Below are 18,263 nucleotides of genomic sequence, written 5' to 3'. Positions count from 1 at the left end.
TGTTGTTTTTTTTGTTTTTTTAAGAAAATAAATGGTGATTTACACTGCGCCGAAAAGCACATAAAAGTAGTCTGTATGACTAGTGCCAAGATTTCTGAGATCATGCAATAGCTGTGTTTGGGGAAAACAAAATACAAATAATTTCTAGCTGAAAATCTTCTGTTTCGCTGAAGCTCTCAAATTTAATTTAAGTGCAGGTTCAATAAACACTGCGTCTTTGAACTCCACACTTTTGGTGCCACATTTTTTGTCACTGGAAAGAAAACGAAATATGGATGCAAGGTTTTGCTTGCTAGTAGTTCTGTAAAACTGCTGTTGGAAGGTGCTACAACTACAACATCTGAGAGCAAAGATGATTTCAAACATGTATTGCAATTAATTAATTACAAACATTATATGTCAGTAGATGTTTTTCCAGTGACTTATTCCTTTTTTGAGTTATGTAACAGATGAGCAACTGCCATTCTTGAGGTATTGTAAACATTTAATGAGCCACACACACACACACACAAACAAACACACACACACACACACACACACATATTGAGTTTTCATGTTTCATGGGAATATTCCAAAGCATATTGCTTTTTATACTGTACAAACTGTATTATGTATTCCCTTACCCTAACTCTACCCCTAAGCCTACCTCTCACTGTTTTTTGCATTTTTCAGAAAACACTCTGTATAATTTATAAGATTGTTTCCCAAAAAATGTCCTCACAAGGACACAGATTTGGGATATTGGCATCTTTGTGGGAAATTTTGGTCCCCATAATCTAGGGTACACCTGAACCACACACATTCACATTCATTCTAAAGCAAAAGCTTAATACATACAGGACCTTCTGCTATGCTGCAGAGCTAAATGTCACAGTTCTTTGTGGTCAGGGTCACACATGTCATCACGGGTAATGTCAATAGTTTAGCCGATCTGCAGGAAGAATGATGCTGATGGACAGCAGCCAGGTGACTGACAGCTGTCGAAAAGACAGGAGATCAGTTACAGTTACTAAAACTAAAACTGAAAAAAGCCAAATTAGTTATATTAATAAAAAAGAAATGAATAATTACTACAATATTATATAAATAATACTAAAATACAAAAACACTGATGTCAAAATTCTGAATGTGTACAGTGTAAAACTAGTTATACATTAAACCATGGTCAATTACAGTTATCAGACCTCACCATACAGTACATCCTTAGAATGTTAACCATTTAATTTAATGGGAACAGCCTTATCAAATCAACTTAAAAGTAGCAAGCCCACATGAGAGTGATCATTAACTTCCCCTATCAACTGCCCGCTTTAACTAGCAGCAGAGAAACGCCACTGCTTGCCAGTAAAATGTGCTGACAGAAATCTTGCACCTTGGCTTTCACCTCAGACAGTAAGAGCGGAGTCCATATTGATCCGAGACACCAACCCAGCCTACTATAATCTCCTTAACCATAGTTAGAGAAGAAACGTGCTGAAAAACACTTTTCCCAATTCCCATTTGTTTTGCTGTTTGCTGTGCAGGTCTGAGGTTTGTGGAAGGTGAAGGAAGCGAGGAAGAGAGCTAATGATGTAACTCACATTTCAGTAGCTAACTGAAGCTGCCTTCAAGTCCTCCAGGGAACCTCCTGCTTACGAGTTCGGAAATCATTATAACTACATGAAATGTGTCATAAAAAAAAAAAAAAAAAACGAAAAATAAATTGAAGGTGAAAAACTACATTTTTTATGTTAGTGGAACATAATAGAGTGCAAACAATGCAGATTTTAACTGGTAGACTGTAAAATAATTTGTAAAAATAACTTTGATAAAGCAGTTTCGAGCTGAAAATCAAGACTTGACAGTCACGTTCATATGAGCTCATCAGCATCCCAAGTAGCATGATCCATGTGGCTATCTGGTTTATGAACACAGAGAAAATATGGTCCTTTTTTCTGTTATTTACCAAACATCTTTTATCTCTTTCTATTTCTTTTACTCATTCAAATGTGCCCACACTCCCTCTATTTCTGTATGTTTCTCAATCCATCTACAACAAATTAAGTTTCCCCTTAAACTGGATTTCAAGCTTGGCTGCTTTTTTTTGTAGGGTGAGTAACTCGCTTTTCATTCATTCCTTTTCTTTTCTACCCAAAAATGATGTACTGTATCACTTGTATTTCTCCATTCCCAGATTTTTTTTCTCTCTCTCCAACCAACCCGGGCCGTAAATTTGGTTCCTGCAATGGAAGGCAATTACACTGTCAGAAAGGTGCATTTTTACTTATTAAAAAGCCCTAAAAGATCTTAGAAACATGATTACTTTTTCATTCTGTTCTTTACTCTTTTTTAAAAAAGAATATCTTTAAAATGTAATCATATACAGTCAATCATATACATTAATTTAATATTTTTGTAAAACGGCATAATATTAATCAATAATGATGTTTTTGTTAACAACGTTTATGTCAGGGTTACTCTTTTATTTTTTCTTACTACTATTTCTTATTTTAATTAGTATTTGTTTAAATTAAATGGGAACTGATTTACACTAATCTATCTATCTATCGCTCGATCAATATTATTATTTGTATTTAAATTACAATCATAAAAAAAAGAACAGCATGAGAAGAAGAGGAAGATATTTGCATGGTCGTAAATACATTATCCAAATTTTGACACTTGCACTTCAGGTTATATTCTCTTTCACCACCATAATGTTTTTCTGTACCCATCTCATGACTCTACCCCATCAGCCCCTTTAACCTAAAGATGGAAGTTGGGGGCCTTGTGAGATTTCAAGATATGCGCTTTGAAGACTGATGGCACCAGGGAAGGGCAGAGCGGCCTTGGTTCTGCTTAAACAGGACAGAGTTAAGTGACAGATATGAACCCACGCTGGGAGATAACCCCATGTCAATAAATCCCCCTCTTCTAACCAGATCCATCTGCCGACCTCTGCATAACAAACAGCTTGCAAATCACTTCCAAAATATTGAAACAGAGTTAAGCCCTCAAGGTGTGAGCCATTTCAATTTCAAAAAATAAATATTACCTCTGACTAAGCAAACCTTGCATTACAATGAGGATCATTTTACTGTTTCAGGAAGATGAAGGATGCCTCTCTGCAGAAGAAGAGAAGTTGCCATACCTACTGGTCATAAATCTGCCTGCTCCGTCCATGCTGGCTTGATAGGCCCCCTGTTTTCTTTATCTTATTACGGCCTCAAGAAAACAATATTCTGTTGTACTATTGCAGTCGCCCCTCTTTCAGTCTTTTTGCATTTCCAGCTCTCTCTATTTCTCCTCACTCCATCCTGTCTTTATTACGGTCCTCCATATCAGCTAGATGATTCCTCTGCTGCTGATATGGGAGTCTCAATATGCAATAAAGCAGCAGGATAGCCTACCGAAGGGGCCCATTGGACTCGATAAAAGGGCGGCTCGATAAAACGGGGTCACATCAAACTCTTTATCTTCAATCTAATGTAAAATAAACGCCCTGCAGTCATTCTCGGGTCACGACTTATCCGTGGCTCAATCCAGAGTCAGATTTGTTAAGCGCAAGCATTCACACTGTTAGGTGCGAATGGAAAAGACAGGTTCCATTTGACACCGGCAGAGAGAACGCTGACCCCTGGTGCTCTGAGAGACCCAGCGGCAAAGGTCACACCCCGGTGGTGAAATGTTATTAGACTTATAACAAAGGGTGTTTACATCACATGGAACAGTTGTAGGGAAGTATTTCACAGTGGTTAAACACATTGCAGTTGTATCGACAGACGTGAAACGTTTGTTCTATTTCATGCTCTTACACTTCTTGAAATGCTTGGAAATCTTATTTTATTTTTGGCCTCTTGCCACTCTTATTAACAGTGATAGTACAAAGAGGACAGGGAAAGTTAGGGGGGAATGCCATCCGGAAAATGACGAGAGCCAGACAGTTTTGGCAATATGTTAATGCATGAATTACATGCATTTCTTTATTTGCCAATAGAATGAAAGTGACGTGACATACAGCCAAGTATGGTGACCCATACTCTAAATTCGTGATCTGCATTTAACCCATCCAAAAAGAGAAAAGAACAGGAAACAACAAACTTATGAGTGTCAGGGATATGGACCTGTCCTTGTGTTCCTGTGTTGTGTTTTGTTCACCATGTGACCCAGTTTCTCTCATGTTCTGATTGATGCCTATATTTGGTGGTTCCTGTTTCTGTGCCCATTAAGTTCCATTTCATTCACCTGTGTTCATTAATTATCCCTCGTTAAGTTCAATATTTATAGTGTAGTCTGCCCAATCTTTCCTTGTGGTGTCTTGAATGTTGTGATTTGCTAGCCAGGCACAGCTGGAGGAGAGCTCTTAAAATGATTAAACCTTTTGTACGACCTTTCAAAACACATTTGATGAGTAATAATAATAAAGTTTAATTTATATAGTGCCTTTTTCAAGCTCACGGATGCTTCGCACTAACAGTAAGGAACAAGCAATCATTTCATACATACCGTATTTTCCGGACTATAAGTCACACTTTATTTTTCATAGTTTGGCTGGTCCTGCGACTTATAGTCAGGTGCGACTTAATTTCCAAAATTAATTTGACATGAGAACTCAATCAAGAGAAAACATTACCTTCTACAGCCACGAGAGGGCGCTCTATGCTGCTGAGTGCTCCTGTAGCCTACACTGAAAACATAGAGTGCCCTCTAGCGGCTGTAGACGGTAATGTTTTCTCTTGGTTCTTGGTTCTAAATGTGACTTATAGTCCAGTGCGACTCATATGTTTTTTTCCTCATCATGACGTATTTTTGGACTGATGCGACTTATAATTAGGTGTGACTTTTAGTCCGAAAAATACGATAAATACTTAATGGACAGTAGACCAATACAGAGAAGTTGAAAGAATGCAGCTTTTGAGTTGACTAATATAAGGTCCGTGAAGAGTCAAGAAGGATGCCCAAGTTTTTGACAATGGCAGGACAAGTCTGGGAGCATTAGCTATGATTTTTGTTAGAGTCGGGGGACTGATAATTAAGATTTCTGTTGAAGTCAGCTTCAAATTGAGAAAATTGGACCAGTAAACAGCAGCACAAATGAGAGACTGAGAGAGCGATGAAAGATTCGCCATTTGATGGAGGACTCCATTTCTGCTTTGCAGTCCATAAACAACCAGATTTCATGCAATTATCCATCACTGTTTCACAGCTCACGGATTCTGCCTCATCTCTTTCTCATCCTACGCCATTCATCCTCCCTTTTCTCTTTCGTCCTATCTCTTCCTTCTCCGCCCTCCCTCCTTCTCTTCGAGTCCGACTTTGACCTTCTTTCTTTACGCAAGGCAGTACTGCTATTGATTAAATCTTGGCATGGGGTTTACAAACACGGAGATAAACCTGGGTGCAAAGTGAGAGATCGAGAGAAGCATGCGAAGGCCAGAGATGCGTCTGTGCAAGAAGCTTTACATCCTTTATTCCTGCTAACAGGCTCCCGAATAAGATCCCGCACTGTTTGTCTGTCTGCAGGGGCTCCAGTGACCATTAGAACAACAAAAAATGACCTTCCTCCCCATCTTGAATGTTTGTCTGTAGATTCCATGCACCTTTCTTCTCCTCCTTCTCTCTTGTTCTGCCCTTCTCACAGCCAGCAATCCTTTCCCCCATTTTTCAGACTAAAAGGGCCAACAGAGCGGTTTCGTTCACATAGAGAGCAATGAATGTGATGAATGAATGTGACAGCCACGTGTTCCACTGACACTCTGAGATCCAATTATTTTAGAGGGTTTTAAAGTTTTCCTTAGGTTCAGCGAGAATTCTGAAAATATGTAGAATGGATTTACTGAGGGATTTTATAGACATTTAATGGCAGATATTACAATGTTTTTGCATTATTATTGTATTTAAAATTTTTCTTTCTTTACATTTCTATTATATAGTTTTTATCACTTTTGTGCCACTTAAGAAAATGTAGGTGTGACAACATTTTGATGTCAAATTTTTTTTTTAGATATGCTAAAGAAAAAGGTATGTATAAATAATAAAAAGCATATTTAATATAATAAATGTGAGACCTCTATTATATGGAAGATTATTTATAGAGATAGGAGCTATATTTACATTTACATTTATTCATTTAGCAGACGCTTTTCTCCAAAGCGAATTACAAATGAGGACAGTGGAAGCAATCAAAAACAACAAAAAGAGCAATGATATATAAGTGCTATAACAAGTCTCAGTTAGCTTAACAGTACACATAGCAAGGGCTTTTAAATATTATAATAAATATAAAGAAAACATGTAGAATAAAAAAAGAATAGAGCAAGCTAGTGTTACAGGTTTTCATACACACTTCAAAAAACAGTGCATAAAAGTTAGTATTAGATGATGACAAAATTAAAATGATTAAAAATAAAATAAAAAATTAATTTCCCAAATTTAAAGAAAGTAAAACATGGTAAATGGAGCAGCATACCATTTTTTTTCTCCAGCTGTATGAATATTTAATACATAAACAAGGAATGTGTTCAAATTAATAACTGTTTGGTAATAATATAATAATAATAATAATAATGACACACATTCTCAAAAGCCTTGCAGGATTGCATGGATTATTTTAAGTGAGAGTCATCTACATCCCTTTATGAGAATGTGCATAGGAAGTAGAACAAATTATTAAATTATTAAATTATTAAACGAGGGAACAAATTAGTAAATTGTGCGCGCTATTTACTTTCTTATTCTGCATGTCATGTGTGGGGATCCGTACCAAAATTATATGAATCATTGTTTAAAAATGCAATAAGTACAGAAATAAACAATGACTTCCTTACTGTCTGGACAGTATTCAAGACATTCAGCCTTTTGCGTTGTAGAAGCTCTAAATTTACACCGATGAAAAACAATTACAGTACACTAATAAGGAAACAATTACCATATTTCATTACAGCAAAACATGGAAATCATAATAAAGTCTGACTATGTATATATAGTTGCAAATCGCAATATGGAGCGATAGAGAGAGACGTGAAGTGAAGCAGAGAGTGCCAGTCAGGCCCTCAGGCTGGATTCTGTCTGTCTGCTTGTCTTTGTGTCTCTGCTCTTTGTTGCAGTAAGTGCTCTTGCAAGCCTGTCAGATCCACAACTGTTGCTGTGTCTCCACATCTGGAGAGGAGCAGGCACTCAGGATTCAACACAAACAGGCACCTGTGTGAGGAAGCAGGGCTCGAGTCACATGACAGGCCTCTGTTGAGACTGACAGGCTCTTTACCAACAGAGAATGACTGAAGGATGCATTAAAGGAGGGGATGAAACAGGGGAGCTCCGTCTAGACAGGCAGGTCATCTGAGTCACGATAACTGAGCATCAACAAAGACCCTGAGGCATTCTGCTTTTATGCAAAAATCAACAATTGTATTTGCTTAAATATTTAATCCAATACACTTATTTTAAATGCTGCGTGTGCTGTACAAGATCTGTATGTTACACTGCACCGCCTAAATAATTCACATCCATAATTGCAGATCTGAGTTTGATCTCTTTTAAATATTCAGATGACTTGAGCATTTCACACTCGGGTTATGGGTAATGGATAATGGATCTGGATGCGCAGCCTTCAAAACAACTTCATTCTCCATTTGCTGATGCGAACTCGACGTTTGAAATGGGCCGCGGCAAACAACGAGCTGACGATAGAAGAAGCTTCCACGCAAAATCATCCATCAAAGCCACTGTCAAACCGCGCTGTGCTTCTCTGTCTTTATAACGCTGTTAGAGGACTTCGATGACTAAAGATACAATAAACAGATGTGACGATTGCTGTTGAACATGACAGTTGTTGCGAGTCGGCATTTTAAAGTCGTGAAAATAGTCTGTATGAGCATATTTGGGATGTTTGGACAGATTGCTTGTTCGTGGCGACGCTCGACTGGATTCATCTTCATTGACTTCTGGATGCAGAGGGATCTGATTGGTTGTTGTATTACAAATGTGAATGTAAAACAGTTGTACCTAACCAGCCAGCAGACTTCTAAACAGAAACGCGTTTGACCCTGAAAGGCGAAGCATTAACAGAGCAAAAGAGGTAATTGAGATGTACTAGACAACTCTTTTTGTGGAACGCTCTTCGCATTTACTTGCCTCATTGAAAGTGAAATATATGAGAGAAGTAATCTCAGTATTGCACTGAATCCAGGATTGTACTTTACCTGCTTTACCTATAGCACATGTGTGTGTGTGTGTGTGTGCACATGAACTTCCTCCTCACAGATCCTCTGTTTAAGTACATCACGTCTGTGTGTTACACCAGAGAGTGTTTTACTACTGCAGTCCAAGCTGTTGTAGCCTCATCCTGCTCTTTTTCTTTGTTCCCTCCCTCTCTCCTCCATCTCTGCAGGTCATTAAGAGTGTTGTACTGCCACATAGCCAAGAACAGAGGACATAAAAAGACAAATAAGGCCATAAAATGTCCTTATGCCTGTGCATACAAATACATTTGCTCTCACTTTCTCATTGCCCCTCCCTCACTTTTTTTCTCCAACATTCAGTATCTATCCTTTCATTCTTGCTTTATTTCTGACATTATATCTTCTACATGAATTATAAAAAGGCTGATTGTACATTCCCTACAGTATACAAGGGATTTCATTTTTATTTTTTATTTGTCATTACCAAAACTCAGGACCTCTGTTTCTGCCTATTATTGAATAATATTTTGAATTAGCTTTTATTTTCATATTTTCAGTTTCAATTTCACTTTCAGTTTGTTTTAGCAATTTTGAAATGTGATTTTTTTTTTCAAGTTTTTTAATATTTATATTTATATTTAGCTTAACATTTTCTTTCAGTTTTAGATTAATTAATTTAAGTACTTAACTCAATTTGTTTCAGTTATTTGCCAAGAAAAAAAAAATTCTCATTTACTGTTTACATAAAGTTGTTGGGGGTTTTTTGGAAATAAATGAATCATTTTATTCAGCAAGGATGAGTTAAATTGATCAAACGTGAAAGCAAAGATATATATGATGTCACAAAAGATTTTTATTTAAAAAAAAATGCTGTTCTTTTCAGCAAAGAATCATGAAAACAATGTATCAAGTTAAAATAATATATTAAGTTTTTCAACACTGATAATAATAAGAAAAGTTTCTTGAGCACCACACAGCATATTAAAATGATTTCTAAAGGATCATGTGAGTAATATTGCTGAAAATCTATCTTTGGCATTTAAAGAATAAATTACATTTATTTAAAATTACCTATTTTAATATGTAATAGTATTTCAGAGTATTGCTGTTTCACTTTATTTGAATCAATCAAAATAAATGCAGCTTTGGTGAACATTAAAGACTCAGAGATCTGATCTTGTTTTATGCAGTCTGGGTGAATTTTTCACAAGCGGTGTCAATAAGAGCACCAGATTCAGCCTCAAGTCTGTATTTCTGTTCTTGCATCGCTTTAACATATAGTTTGGCATTTATTTTCCCCCTGATAGATTTGCCCTTTCAAATCCCATTTAATGTGAAACTGATTTATTTTTTTCCATTGACACCATATTTCTTATCAATAAATGTCCTTTCATCAGTGGTTTCCCGTGCATGGCTCTCCTTGACGAACGTGAAAGTGATGAAGGCCCTAAAAGAGGGCTTTAATCTCTGGAGCATTCCTAATGAGTTTTCCTCAACAATTATTTGATAAGAACGAGACAGGACTGTTTGCACTGTGAATGATCATGTACCTGTGCAGATCATGTGCGCGCACACACACACACAGTCATGCATCCTCAAAGACACTTACATGTGTCCGCCTGCTAATATGCTAACATAATAAAAAGTGACAGAAACACCAGAAATGCAACAATAATCTACGGTTACGCAGTGAGCAAACATGCACTGACTAACCACACTGAGGCCAACTGCTCTCGCTGGAGGTAATTGAGATTTCTGCGCTCCAGACTGGCCAGGTAATGCTGCAGACGGGAGTAGGTGTAGGGGTAGCATTATGAAAACTGATAAACGTCATCCTCGCGGTCAAAGCAGAAGGCGAAAGACATCACGTAGTTCCTCCGATGGTCTGGGCAGCGGTGGTAATACACATTCTTGGCTGGTAGTCTTTGCCTGTAGAAAGAAAGAAAAAAAAGACAGCATGTCATTATCATGTTATCAACTTGTTTGCTTTCACAATGAACATTCATGGGTTAATGCGATGTTCTGAAGAAATATAAAATGTTTGTGTTCTTGATATTTAAAAATTATAATGTGAAAACATTTTTTGTAATGACACTTTTCAGCTGATATAACTAAGGCTGCATAGTTGAGGAAAACATTATGAATAATCAGCCATACAGTATCATCACATTTGCAATTCAAGTCCTGATTGATAAAATAAAATCACAACCTTAATTATTTCCTGCCTAATGTTCTTTTCACTTGGAAATATCTTATAAAGTTTAATGTTTTTTCAAATTATAGTTCATATTGTAAATGGTAGTAAATAAGATTTTTTTTTTTTTTTTGGTGAGACAGACAGTCTGACCATACTATTTACTTACTTAAAATATAATTAGAAATAATAAAATAAAAAGCTACAAATATGAGACAAAAAAAGGAGAGGATATAAGATGAAATGAATAAAATGAAATAAAAAGAGAAAATGCGAGAAGCGAAGACTAGAGGATGTGATTAAATGAAGAAAAGGCTATAAGTCAAATAAAAAAATAACAAAAAACCCTATCTAAAAGAAAGAAAATGAAAGAAAAGAAAAACAGGAGAAAAGAGAAGGGAATATGAGATTAAAATAAACAAAAAAAGAAGAAGTGAGGAAAGAAGATTTATTGAAATTAAATGAAGTGAGGAAAAGGCTGTAAACTAAATGTTATATATATATATATTATAAAGGAAAAGGAAATAATAAGTACATATGGAGTAAAAGGAAAAAATACAATTAAAGAGAAATTATTAAATAAAATAAAAGATACAGTAAGATAAGACTACAGGAAATTAAGAAAATGGTATAAAGAAAACAAAAAATAAATAAAAGGTCTGGAAACGTGCAAGCCAATCAATCATCTACATCCCCTATCGTCACTCACATTACTGTTGTTCAGTCAGCTCTCTCTCTCTCTCTCTCTTTCTGTCTTTCTCTATTTCTCTCTCATCCAATGCCTCTCCCTTTAAAAACCTAGAAATTTAGATGATTTAAAAATCTAGACGAAGGCAAACAGTACCAGCAAACTGTAAACAATGAACATTTCTGCAGTGCACAATGAGCAGCCCGAATAATGAAAGCAATGTTATTTGCATATAAAATGATATACTGTGCTGTTAATCAGTTTTATGTGCCACTGCTGAAGGTAAATCTGCACATCTGCAGAAAAAGAAAGAGAGAGAGACTGAGAGAGAGAGCAAATAGCAGTGAAGGACAGGCAAAGAACATACGATGGAAGGCAATGGAGGGAATAACAAGGGGAGGGAAATAATGAGAAGATGAGAAAGAAAGGAAAGATCAGAGCTGGGATGACTATGGGACAGGGATGAGAGAGAGCGAGAGAGATCAGATGGAGATGCTATCTACGTGAACAGCACAGAAGCTTCCACACAGCTCTTCTGATAAGAGAGAGGAAACAGCTCTGTAAAATCAGCCCCCAGTCCTTCCATCTCATTCTTTTCTACTAAACAACTCACATACACACTGTACACTGATGGAACTGGGTTAGTGACTTGAAAAGTTATAAAAACCATGTGACCAATATGCATAAATGCATACAAACACAGACCTATGCAGTTGGATCCAAAAGCCTGAGACTTTATTCAAAATCCTTTTTAAACCTGGACATAATTTTTTAGAATTTTTCAAACATTTAAAAATTACGAAAAGTAAAAAAAAAAAAAAAAATTCTGAGTCTGTGTCACTATTTTAATATTAGCATCAAGTTCAAGTAGCATGAAGTTCACTAATTCATAAACTAATATTATGATTTGCGATAAAAATTTAAATAAACTAAAATGCAAAAACGCAAAAGCCTGAGACTAAATGGAAAACATATGGTAAATGGTAAATGGACTGCATTTATATAGCGCTTTCAACAGACCACATGGCCATCCAAAGCGCTTTACAATTTGCCTCACATTCACCCATTCACACACACATTCACACACCGACGGCGGTGTCTGCCATTCAAGGCGCCATCCAGCTCGTCGGGAGCAGCTGGGGTTAGGTGTCTTGCTCAAGGACACCTCGACACTTGGTCAGGTGGAGCCGGGGATCGAACCACCAACCTTCCGGTTTGTAGACAACCTACATGAACCACTGAGCCACTGCCGCCCCATATGAGACTCAAAAATCCTATTTAAACCTGATAATTAAGTTTTAGGGTTCCAAACATTTTAATATTAAGAAAAGTTATGATGGAAAACAAATAAGAAATATTTCTGGCACTGTACTTATTAGGTTTTAGGGTTTCAAATATTTCCGTATTAAGAAAAGTTAAGAAAATATTTCTGACCCTGCACTAACCTTTAGCTATTTTAATATTTCAATACATATATAACTTTCATCACATCAAGCTAAAACTACTAAATCATTCTTAAATCGTTTCATTAACAAGATGATATTATGATTTGCAAGGAAAACAAAAATAAAGAAAAAAATAATAAAATAGCATTATATTAGAAGTGGAAACGAAAAGTTATAGGTACAGTATGTCTTTTTCAAAAGTGAGCTAGCTACATAAGTATCATTTTAGGGAATCACCTGTTCCAAATGCTGTCTAGGCAGGAAGGTTACAGCAACCTACATACAACATATGCATCGCTTAGCTTGTTTCCTATAATAGCGAGCCCCTCGGGTGCAGCATTGTGATTGGCCGTTTAAAAGAGCATGCTCCACCCTGATGTTCATTAGGATCCCCGTGAGAAATAAAGCTACTGTGTGTAGAATTATGCAGATATGAATTAGCCACACACAGTGCATGCCAACATAACAGAGCATCATCCATACACACACAACAGACTGCACACACACTCATTCCCTGACTCCTCGGCTACCTGAATAAAGTGAACCGCTGAGCCAAAATGAAAGTGAATTAGCTTTTCTCTGTGGAGGAAAAGACAGCAAATGAACGATCAAGCTGAGAAATCCTCTGGGGGACCTCTACAACTCTCTGTCATCTCTGCGGGTCTCAAAAGAGCGTTAATACACAGGACAGGTGCCTGCTTGGACCAAACTACATTCTGCTGCTAACACACACTCACTGACATATTAAATGATTTCTAATGCATGTCCAGCTTTCTGACAAATATATTACATCACGAACAAACTCATGACCCTTCACTGTCTGTTAATTACATCTTAACACACACCCATCCCACTCACAGACACAACGTTAACATGAAATGTCACCTAAAACACAAACTGAAACTATTATTATAATTAAAAACAATGATTAGATAAACTTTATTAATTTGAACAGGCACAACTAAACCTAGGTTTATATGTAAATCTCACAAAGGCTGTCTGGATTCCCGAAATTAAAATAAATACGTAATACAATTTTTTTGCATAAACAAAACAAAACAAGGACCATTAAAATGTATTTTTTTAGGCAATTAGGCATATTTTAAACCCCTTATTCTGATTACCATAATGCATTCTGTAATAAAAAAAAATAATAATAAAAAAATAAATAAAAGCATTTGGCACCATGAGATATGCACTGCTGTTCAAAAAAGTTTAATTAAACATTCTGAAATTCATTCATTCTAAAGCTAGTATGATTTGCAATTAAAAAATACAATTAAATTAAAATAAAAAATAAAAATTCTACAAGGATGTTAGGAAGATGCTTATCAAGATGTTTATAATGTTACAAAAATACTTCTACAGTATATTAAATGAATGCTGTTTTAAACCATGTAGAAAAAGCACCAATTGAATATATTAGAATGATTTCTAAAGGATCGTGTGGCACTTAAGAGTAGATTTATGAACATATTGAAGCAGAAAACAGTTATTACTGTAATAATATTTCACAAAATTACTGTTTTTACTGTTATTTGTGATTAAATAAATATAGCCTTGATGAGCATGAGACATTTCCAAATAAATTTTGAATGACAGTGTACATATTTCCTCATTTTAAATATATATTAACTTATACACATGCAGATATACAGTATTTGTGTATATGCAGTATGCATGTGTGTATACGTGCGGGTCTCATGCTCAGGGTCAACTGTGCTCGCTGCAGTATTTGGCCTGAGTTTGAGTAGGGTTGGGTTCAAGACCCGCAGCTGTTTGCCGTGCACCCGACTACCCTAGCAAGCAGACATTAGCCCGTACACACACACACACTCTCACACACCTCTCCCCATGCAGGGTTAATGAAACAGCGTGACACCTCACTTTATTTTTTTATTTATCTGTTCGGGCATTATCCTGGTTCCTCTCCAGCGTTTGACCTTGTTGGCTACTGAGCGAGTCGTGGCTATTGATTTTAATTACCCAGCGGGAATTTACTGCTTGCCTCTCCCGCACCGCTGCGCCGCTATTGGTCAGAGAAAATAGCTTTGTGTATTGCCCCTCTATGTGAGAGTGAGAGAGAGAGCCTGGTGAATCTCAAACCTGCTGGGTGTTTTTCTATCTTTGCTGCAATGTATGTTCTCCCTCTATCGTTCTCTCTTTCTCTCTCGTTGTGGCTGCCTGTAATTTGTTTTATCTAAATGACAGCGCTCCATGCCTCCCTATGCTGGTGGATATGGTACAATGCCCCCCGTTCCAAAACACATTTATCTCGCTATGTGTCTGGGGGAGGCCAACGGACAATAACCCACACACACACGGCTTTACAGTTCAGTTGCCCGCCGAATGCCTCAGCCTTTTATACACACTCCCCACCCCGAGGAAAACACACACAGTGAGCCGTCGCTCTTCTGCTCTTTTTCCATATTGAGAAAAGGTCAGCGCTTGAAACTCAAGGTCATGGACTTTAAAAATGAAAGAGTTTTCATAACTTGTTAAAGAAACCCAAAGTTTCTTCAACTGGCGTGGACAAAGCTATTGATGACTAGCGCTGGTATCTCTATTTTCATTTATGTGTGTGTATGTGTGTGTGTGTGTGTGTGTGTGTGCTGTTAGCTAAACGTCTCGGCCCGTACCGAGGTGTCATTCTCCATCGTGGCACTTTTCAACTCTGTTAGTAGGAACACGACGGGGCCTTTGATGCCGCCGCGGCTGTCGGCTTCCCTCTGAAGGGAACTAGACGAGGGGGAAAATTGCTAGCTTTCATACGGAGCTGAATATCTGGTCTATATTCTCAAATCAATCAAGCATAGAGGTCATCGCAGTAGCTCCTGCCTCTCTAACTCTTTCCGTCTCCCTCGCTCTCGGTTGTCACCATCCTCTATTCTTCTAAGAGCACTGGCTGTCATCTGCTTAATGTTGTGAAGGTTAAATGGTTTCAAATATGAGCAAGAAGCTGTCAAGTGCCACGATTCTTCTCTCATTCTCCTGACAAAAACAGCTGAAGAAAAAAAAAGGGGGATCTGTGACACATACGGATATCACATTTCATTATGAAAATGATAGTCTCAGATCTGTGCAGGCTCTTTTGACTTTGGACGTAGGCCCATATTGTGTAATTATTGCTCAAACAAGTGATCCCTCTTCTAATGCATTTATTGTTTTACATTTGATAGCGTTTCTTTTCTCTTGATTTTTCCGCCGTAATGTGAGAAGTAGAGAGAGTGGAGTGGCCCTTCTGTGATTGATCTATCATTTGGGACATGAATCAGACTGGAGAATAGCACTGGATGGCACAGTTACTAAGCAACCTCACTTGCTTTGTGGTCGAGCTGTCCATGTGCGATGGTATGTTTGAAATTAGGGGGAGCGTTGAATGCTTGTGGAGGATCGGAGATAGGAGAACGAATCTGGGAACCAGAGACCAAATCAGCCAATTTAGGGAGGAAAGTAGACACTGTATTTTGTGTTGGTTAATCATAGCAGATACAAGTCATATTGGTGGTTGCCAGGGTGTTGCTGTGCAGCTGCTAGGGCATTCTGGGTAGCCGCTAGGGTGTTCTGTTGAGTTGATAATTTGTATGATGATTTCATAGAAATTTGAAAAAAAAAAATTTTCATTAAATGTAACTTATATACATACATATATATATATATATATATATATATATATATATATATATATATATATATATATATATATATGTACTGGGGGGGTGAAAACTTTTGAACACGATGAAGATGGCCAAATTTGTCTTATTTTGTTGAAATATAATTTTTTTCCATTTAGTTCTGCCCTTCGTAAACAACAGAAGATACTTGTATGTTTCCTGGTACACAAATTAAGAACAATTTACCTTGATCTTCAAATTCCAAAAGTTTTCACCCCCCAGCTCTTAATTCATCTTGTTTCCTTCTGGAGCATCAGTGAATGTTTGAACCTTTTTTAATAGTTGTGTTTGAGTCCCTCAAATGTCCTCAGTCTGAAAAGATGTATCTCAAAATCATACAGTCACTGCTGGAAAGGGTTCAAATATGCAAAGATGCTGGAAAACTGAAGAATCTGCAGGACCTTAAATATTTTTCTGAAGAACGCTGCTCAGTTTAACTGTTCAGAACAAACAAGGGACTCATGCACAACCATCACAAAACAGAAAGACAGTCGAGGATCATCAGGCAACAGAACACAGTATTAAGAACCAAGGGTTCCCAAACTTTTGAGTGAGGTTATTTTAATAATTTCAGCAATTTTTTTGTCTTGTGGACTAAATGTTAATATCTTTTATGTAAAATATCTTACTCAGGACAGTACTAAATAAAAAATAACATGCATTTAGTATGATCTCTCTTATTTTTTGAAAATTACTCATATTTTCACAGATTCTGCAAGGGGTGCCCAAACTTTCGATCCCCACTGTATATATATATATATATATATATATATATATATATATATATATATATATATATATATATATATATATATATATATATATATATAAACATACATCAAACTGTAAATTACACAGTTGTAATGTAACTTCAAATTCTTAAAAGCACTTTTACTTTCAAAAAAAAAAAAAAAGATTACTGACTGGTTTGTACTTTTCAGCACATTTTTACTGCCATTTTTGCTATTAACCAAATATATTGGCGACAAATGAGCAGAATTTGCAATAACAATGAAGAATACAAAACACATCAAAAAATGTATGTACAAGATCAATAAATGTAACATTTTCAGTGGCAAACTGTGGCGAGTGGGGCGGGGCCGAGAGGCGTGGGAACGAGGGGTGGGGCGCAGGTGTAGCTCATCTCCAATCACTACACCTGGCCTCACTCCTCGTTCCCACGCCTCTCGGCCTCGCCCCACTTGCCACATAAACATTTTCAGTAGGAATTATGTGGTCTAAATATTGCCCACAATCTATTTCACTGCAAGAGAAATGACATAAGATGCTTGCTTGATTGGATACTCCGGTGTAATTTCAAAAATGGTTTAACTGGGTGACAGATTGTTTCAAAGGAAATTTAGAATTTTAACATTAGCCTTATTCAAAAGAAGGCACCGGCACAATAATGAATAACAGCTTATATTGATTAGAGTATAGCGTTTTATTTTACTGATGCTAAGTGAGCCTATAGGGCTTTATTGTCTTTAATAAGCAGTGACAGATTAAATTAGGGTCTATCGTGATCTAATACCCTCACTAGACTGAAATGCATAGCTGCATAACATCAAGAGTTTATGAATTCTGCAGAATAGCATGAGCTTGCCTGTTGAATGGTATCATGGCTGAACATGACAAGTGCATGCACCAAGCAAACTGACACACGCGCACACACAGACACACGTGTGTTGGAGTCTGAGATGCAGTGCTCGTCACAAGTGCAGGGGGACACGTGTAATATTAGTGCTAAGAGCCCTGGCCATCATACTGTCTTCACAGGGCGTAAATCATCCACTCATTACGGCTCAGATCATAAACATACACCCCTGAGAGAGAGAAAGAGACAAACTCTCAGGCTAATATATTCCAACCTAGTGCTCTTTATGACTGCTGCCCGCCAAAAAGAGCGTCTGGACACCTCTGGGGTGATGTTGGGCAGATAATATTAGAACATTGAAACGGTACTTTCAGATGCACTACCACATGCGGGCCTGTCTTAAAAACTAAACGGTGAGAGGATACGGATTTCCCGGGTGTGTTGGTGTTCAGAAGAGCTGTGAGATTAAGTGGCAAGCATACAGGGGCGCTAGAGAGATTTGGCAC

The 18,263-nt window shown here is 37.1% G+C and overlaps 1 pseudogene; it reads right to left on the bottom strand.

The window, feature by feature from the left end:
• LOC128018845 (cytosolic carboxypeptidase 6-like) overlaps positions 1 to 18,263 on the bottom strand; it is a 321,358-nt pseudogene that overhangs the window by 125,086 nt on the left and 178,009 nt on the right.

The sequence above is a fragment of the Carassius gibelio genome, chromosome A8 (genome assembly GCF_023724105.1).
Source record: "Carassius gibelio isolate Cgi1373 ecotype wild population from Czech Republic chromosome A8, carGib1.2-hapl.c, whole genome shotgun sequence".
Taxonomy (NCBI): Eukaryota; Metazoa; Chordata; class Actinopteri; order Cypriniformes; family Cyprinidae; genus Carassius; species Carassius gibelio.
Note: the sequence above shows the minus strand (reverse complement) of the source record. Positions and strands in the feature narration are given on the sequence as shown.